The sequence below is a fragment of the Lithobates pipiens genome, unplaced genomic scaffold (assembly GCF_037356315.1).
Source record: "Lithobates pipiens isolate NorthernLeopardFrog02 unplaced genomic scaffold, aLitPip1_a1.2 Scaffold_19, whole genome shotgun sequence".
Classification (NCBI taxonomy): domain Eukaryota; kingdom Metazoa; phylum Chordata; class Amphibia; order Anura; family Ranidae; genus Lithobates; species Lithobates pipiens.
In genome coordinates this window covers 62345301-62352921 of record NW_027507764.1, presented here as the reverse complement: position 1 = coordinate 62352921, position 7621 = coordinate 62345301, and positions in this window count along the sequence as shown.

The window sequence follows — 7621 nt, the reverse complement described above, 5'->3', positions numbered from 1 at the left end:
CTGGTCTCCTGCCAATCGTGTCACGGAGCCACAGAGCGGGGAAATGTCTATGTAAACAGGGTATTTTCCCGTCCTGCCTCGTGTCCTGACAGAGATCACTGCTCTCTGTCATCGGGAGCAGTGATCGCAGTCATGCGAGTTGAAGCCCACCCCCCCCCACAGTTAGAATCACTCCCTAGGACACACATACCCCTTCATCACTCCTTAATGGTTAACCCCTTCCCTGCCAGTGTCATTTGCACAGAAATCAATGCATTTTTATAGCACTGATCGCTGTATAAATGACAATGGTCCCAAAATAGTGTCCGATGTGTCCGCCATAATGTCTCAGTCCCGATAAAAATCACAGATCACCGCCATTACCAATAAAAAAAAAAATGCCCTAAGACTCCCTTATTTTGTAGACGCTATAACTTGCGCGCAAACCAATTAATATACGCTTATTGCGATTATTTTTTTTTTTTTATCAAAAATATGTAGAAAAATACATACTGGCCTAAACTGAGGGGGAAAAAAAATATATTTTTGTTATATATATTTTTGGGGGATATTTATTATAGCAAAAAGTAAAAAACATTGTATTTTTTCTCAACATTTACGCTTTTTTTTGTTTATAGCGCAAAAGATAAACACCGCAGAGGTGATAAAATACCACTAAAGAAAGCTCTATTTGTGGGAAAAAAAGGGACGTCAATTTTGTTTGGGTGCAATGTCACACGACCGCGCAACTGTCAGTTAAAGCAACGTAGTGCTGAATTGCAAAAAGTGCTCTGGTCAGGAAGGGGATAAAATCTTCCAGGGCTGGAATGGTTAAATGGTCCAGCGTCCTTCATCAGCACCAGTATCTTCACTCTGTGCAACAGTTCTGTGCTTTTTTCAATCGCTGCATTTTTGGAAAGGGTCAGGGACTTTTTTAAATGCAAAACTGCTTTTTTTTTTTGGTTCCATGGACTTCAATGGAGACGCTGCAGAAAAGCATGTAGTGCGTTTTTGCCACGATTTGTCTTTTTTAATCTGCCCAATAGCAAATTGCCCAAAAAAAAAAAAAAAAGCATAAGAAACATAAATCGCCTGTAAAATTGCTTATGCAAAAATGCACTGTAGAACGTACCAATTGCAAACCGCATAGATGTGAATCGTGCCTAAATTATTAAACCATAAACAAAAACGTTAATTAGTCTTTACCAATTGACCGTTTTTTTTGCTACGTGGCTCTCCATTACTTTAACTGTCAATAGTGCAAACATGCAACGCTGTACATAAATTAAATTTATGTCCTTTTTGTCTCACAAATGGAGCTTTCTTTTGATTTTATTTGATCACCACTGAGTTTTATTTTTTATTTTTTGCGCTATAAACAAAAAAAAGGCAAACAATTTTACAAAAGAAAAACTAAAAAAAAAAACTTTTTTATTTTTTTTACTTTCTGCTATAAAATGTTTCCAATAAAAAAAAAATTCTTCATAAGTTATATGATAAGCATATATTGATTGGTTTACGCAAATGTTATGGCGACTGCAAGCTATGGTATATATTATACACTGGAATTTTTTTTTTTTATACTAGTAATTCTAGTAGTTCTAGTGGGGCTGCGATATTGTAGCAGACAATCTGACACTAACAAACTTTTGACACTTTTTGGGGACCAGTGACACCAATACGGTGATCCATGCTAAACATATGCACTGTCCCTGTACTGTAAACAGGGCAAACAAAGGGTTAATTGTGTGTCTAGCTAGTGTTTATGTGTACACAGTGTGGTGTTTTCACTAAAGAATGTGCTAGATTTTATTTCCTGCTCTGCAGGGAAACAAAATCCACCACATCCCTGCTGACAAGGATGGAGCTCTTTAGGCCGGCTTCACACTACAACAGTGCTGTGCGTCCCTGTTCCCCGTTTTAGCCCTTGCACACACGGTCAGAGATTCCGACGGAATGTTTCCTATCGGACCGTCTTGACGGATATTCTGACTGTGTGTGGTCTGCATCGGACTGTTTCCGTCGGAATATCCGACGGACCAACTTTTCCAACTTGCAAAATTGTAAAAATTTTCCGACAAAATGCTCCGATCGGACATACTCCGATCATGTGTAGCCTACTCCGACGGACAAAGTGCCACGCATGCTCAGATCAAATTCCTAGACCAACGCTATTGGCTACTAGCCTGAACGTAGTCCCGTCATAATGAAATAACGTCATCACGTTATGTACAATCGGATTTTCCGACAACTGAGTCCGACCGTGTGTATGCAACATCACTGCCGGACCTCTTCCGGAATTAATCCGTCGGAATAACTCCGACGGATTTGGTTGTCGGAATCTCTGAACGTGTGTACAAGGGCTTAGAGACGAATCAGGGCCGATTCTATGCCTGAATTTGGCCCTGAAACGGAGGCAAAGACGCACAGTGTTTTTGTGCAGTGCGCCCCGCAGCCGCAACAGAGATATGTGAACTGGCTCCATAGGGAGCCAGTTACATTCTCCTGCTATGTGAATTGGATGCAGAGAAAAACCCACATCTAATTCGCATAGGTGTGAACCCGGCCTTATTGTTTACATATGCGGAACTCCTGTGTCTTTTCTCACAAATCAACCGGTGCCGGCGGACATCTGCTGTGACTAATTACAGCAGAAGTGCCCGTGCCTCCTATGCAGAAGTGCAGAGTCCTGTGTGTATATATATATATATATTACACAGGATTCTGCACAGAACGGCCGCCCTGTAGCAGTAAATCTGCAATAGGGAGGCTTTAAACATGATACTACCGCAATATGTTTTTTTTAGAAACAAAGGTTTGGCATCCTGTCTCAATGTATACAGGTTTTCTTAAAGTGGTTGTATACCCGCTGAATTATTATTATTATTTTTTTTACTCACCTGTAAAGGAAAAGGCATAATGAGCTAGTATGCACCGCATACTAGCTCATTATGAAATACTTACCTTAGAACGAGGCCCCGACATCTGGCCCGATCCACGCAGAGGGAGCTGACATGTTCCCTCTGCGTTTCTTCCAGGTATTGTGGCTCCGGCGCTGTGATTGGCCGGAGCCGCAATATTGTCACTCCCGCATGCGCGCGGGAGATTCCTTCCTGGCAGGGTCCGGCGTCTGCCGGACTTTCAGCCGAAAATTCCCTGTGCGCATGCGAGGGGAATATCTCCTAAACCGTACAGGTTTAGGAGGTATTTTTTTTACCTACAGGTAAGCCTTATTATGGGCTTTCCTGTAGGTAAAAGTCAAAAAATTTACTTTACAACCACTTTAAAGGGTAAGTTCAACTTTACAGAAAATCTGGTACCCGAGTCCTGCGATCACCCTCTGTGAGAGATCGAGTCGCTGCTTTACCGGTCCAGGGATTTGCTGGCAGGATGGGCTAGAGGATCAGTCAGCGACGTCCATGTGGACGACACCCACTAATTAAAATGCATCCTATACTTACCTTTTTAGGAGGTACATTTAGGAGATTAAGCCACAGGGATTTCAAATCCCCAGTCCGGTGAAGCAGTGATCGAATGTGTCATAGTGGGTGATCGCGGGACTCAGGCAGGGCTGTTTTTAAGGCAGGGCAAAAGGGGCAGCTGCCCTGGGCCCTATCATTGTTGTGGGGCCCAAAGCAGCTGCCTCATACTTGGCAACTATCCTAGTTTAAATTCCCTCTTCCCTTGAGGTTTTAGTCCTGTGCTGTGTCCTAATATCTCAGTGTAAAGTGCGGCTACTAATGCTGCCCAGCTCTGCCCTATTGTTGTGTAAAGATGACTCACCTGCAGACCCTGTGTTTACATGTAAATTACTGGCATTCATATGTAAATAGGGATGGCCGCCATATATCATGCCCCCCTGAGGTCATATCCACAGTAATCTCTAGCAACCAGTCAATAAGCATAAATCATGTGCTGTAACCTTTAGCAACCAGTCAGTAAGCGGTAATGATACACTGTAACCTCTGGCAACCATTTGCAATAGCTGCCTGATCTGATTCAGTAAACTGATTTTGAGTCTAGGTGCTATTTATTGTATGTCTCAGAGCAGGTAGAGAGCAAAACTGCATGGGGGGGGGGGGCGGCAAGAAAAGTTTTGCCCAGGGTCCAATCAATATTAAAGACAGCCCTGGACTCAGGTACAGCGGGGCAGGGGAGAGGGTCCAGTGTAAGTTTGCCTTACAGATTTTTCTGTAAGGCCGGGTTCACACAGCTGCGGGGGGAGATCCGGAAGTGATTCGCACCGCACTGCAGTGCTAATCACATCCGATCTCCGTAGCGATGCGAGTACAGCCATACAGATAGTATGGCTGAATTCGCATCGCTCCCGCAGCAAACTCGCACGGAACCCTTTTTTTGGTCCGCAACAGAATCGGATCGCATGGGGGTTCACACCATGCGATCCGATTCCTGTGCGAGTCGGCAGATTGCACTGCGATATGCGGACGGATCTGGGGGTGTCATTAACATATCATTGACACTCCCAGCCGTCCGCATAGGGCAGTGTGAACTGCCGGCGGGAGGTGTGCGATGCGGGAAAACGCAGCGGATTCGCGGCGTTCCCGCATCGCAGCGGTGTGAACCCGGCCTAAAGGTGAACTCTTTAAGCAAATAATGTTTTCAGAACATGTTGCAGAGTTTTAAAGATATCCTGCCAATACAGTGAGAACACTTCTTTTTACAGACTGACAACACTCAGCTGCTACCTTGCAATTAGCAGCAGCAGTATCTGCCTGCTATGAGCGTTCATTCAATTAGCCATTGGGCTGTCTGTCCAGCCTGTTCATATCTTCTGCCAACCTCGTAGGTAGCTCAAATGGCCAAATGATGTAGTGTATACAGCAGGCTGCCAACATTGTTGGTAATTGTAAGGCAGTGTTGTCAGCCTGAAACAGGAAGTGCCGTGATAGGATTTCAAGGAAACTACAACAGATTCACAAAAAAAAAAATATTTTGTAGCTAAAAAAACATATTTTGGGTTTATATACAGTACACATTAAAGCATTTACTTATGTGCCTATTCTGGCCCAATGTTATGAAAAAAACTTGTTTGACGTGTACAAGGAGTAAGTGATGCAGAGGTCAAGGATTCAGGAGCAAGTAAGACATAGTTCAGGGGGTCAGGAGTAAGTGGCGCAGAGTTCAGGGATCAGTAGTAAGTGATGCAGAGTTCAGGGATCAGTAGTAAGTGATGCAGAGTTCAAGGGTCAGTAGTGAGTAATGTAGAAATCAGGTGTCAGGAGTATGCGATGCAGAGTTCAGTGATGAATAGTAAGTGGCACAGAGTTCAGGGGGTCAGTAGTACGTGATGTAGAGCTCAAGGATTCAAACACAAGTGAGACAAAGTTCAGAAGGTCAGGAGTAAATGGCAGAGAGTTCAGGGATCAGTAATAAGTGATGCAGAGTGTAGGGATCAGTAGTAAGTGTCGTTCAGCGGTCAGAACTACGTGATACAGAGTTCAGGGGTCAGCAGTGAGTAATGTAGATGACAGGTGTCAGGAGTATGCAATGCAGAGTTCAGGGATGAATAGTAATTGGTTCAGGGGTCAGGTGTAAGTGGTGCAGAGGTCAAGGATTCAAACACAAGTGAGACAGAGTTCGGGGGGTCAGGAGTAAATGGTGCAGAGTTCAGGGATCAGTAGTAAGTGATGGACAGTGCAGGGTTCAACAGTAAGTGGAGTTCGGGGATCAGTAGTAAGTGATGCAAAGTTCAGAGGTCAGGAGTAATTACTGCAAAGTTCAGGGGTCAGTTGTAGGTGATGCAGAGCTCAGGGGTCAGTAATGCAGAGTGCAAACTTCAGAAGTGATCCTCGATTCCACCGTACAGCCAAACATCCCTTCCCCTGCAAATCTTACCACTATGCTCCTTGGAATCATGGCAAGAGATTTACTAAAACTGGTGTACACAGAATCTGGTGCAGATGTGCATAGTAACCGATCAGCTTCTAACTTCAGCTTGTTCAATTAGGCTTTGACAATAAAACCTGGAAGCTGATTGGCTACTGTGCACAGCAGCTCCAGATCCCATGTGTACCAGTTTCAGTAAATATCCCCCGTTGTGTTTTCCACTGTCCTCACCGGAGGTTTTCTACCTCTCTTCCCTAGATCCGTTAGCTGGAGCCAAAGTGTGGCCACACTGATCAATCACAATTCTGCTACCCAATCAACATGAGATTAGCACCCGATCCCTTCCCCATAGACAAGCACTGGAGGGATCTCTGCTGTACAGTAGCTGCACATGACATTTGCAGGTACAGCAAATACACAGAACTGACCGACGCTTCCCCACATTTGTTGTGCAATGCATGAGGGCATAATGGGCCCCACCCCCCTTGGGTCCTGTGTGCCTGCCACTGTTGGGCACAAGGTGCTGCATTTGATAGGCACAAGTGGCTGCATTTGACAGGCACAGTGGCTGCATTTGATGGGCACAAATACTGCATTTGATGGGCACAGTGAGGCTGCAATTGATGGAGGGGTTCAGTATTTTTTGGTTTGTTTGTGACCCCCCCAAATATTTTGAGCACCAGCCGCCACTGCTACGGACTAAGACTGGGATGCCATTAAAGTTCATGTGGGTGTAAAGGCAGGTGTCCCAATTCTTTTGGTAACATAGTGTTTATAAGGAGGAGGTGCATTGTAGTACTGGAAGTGTAATAGTGACTCTATTGTGATATTCTAGAGTGCAATGATATGTGATGCAGAGCGGTGCGCTACATAAAAAAAATGCATACATGCTGCATTCTTATTCACTCTACATGTATGGTGTGAAAACAGCAGTTTTCTGTCTGTCCTTCCATTGAATCTTAAAGTGGAACTAAATGCATATTTTTTTTTTGTTTCGGATAGAGTGGAGAGGGGTTAGAACACCTGTCAGATTTTATTTCTGTCTGTGTCCCCATTAGGGAGATTCACCCTCTTTATTTGTCCTGTTTACAATCATTATCAAAACGAAATTTAAAAGAAAATCCCAAATGTTGTATTGTCTCCAGAACAATAAGCCCCCGTTCACATCGATGCGACTTGTCATGCAATTTCACAGGTCAACTCGCGTAACAAGTTGCACCCTATTGTTGGAAATGGAACTGTTCAAATCAATGCAATGCTGACTTTGCGGTGCCGCACCGATTTTAAAGTAAAGTCGTTCCTGCACTACTTTTGCTGATTTCAGGTGCAACTTGTGTATACATCTGTGCATTGCACAGATGTCAGCCAACTCACACCTGAAGTTGCACTGACATGCGGCTTTGAAATTGTGTGATTTCAAGAGAAGTTGCACAATTTCAAAGCCACATTCACTGTGCACCTAAACTAAATCTGCTTTCACACTGCCCTACAGCAAAATCATATGAAAAATGAATGCGTGTTTTTGTTGCATTTTAGATGCGTTTCCGGGTGCGTTTTCTGGTTGCTTGCACCTGTGAAAAATAGACCTGTGACACCAAAAATGTGAACGGGGTGTCTTTTTGATGCGTTTTCCATTCTATTTAATTGGGAGATGCATTTTGGTGCAATTTTAAAAACCGCATCGAAGATGCAGCATGCAGGAATTTTCAAAATGCACCCCCTGTGCAGTGGTATGAAGAGTTCCATAGGCTTTAACATTTTTCTTGCAAGGTAAAAAACGTAGGAAAAACGCATC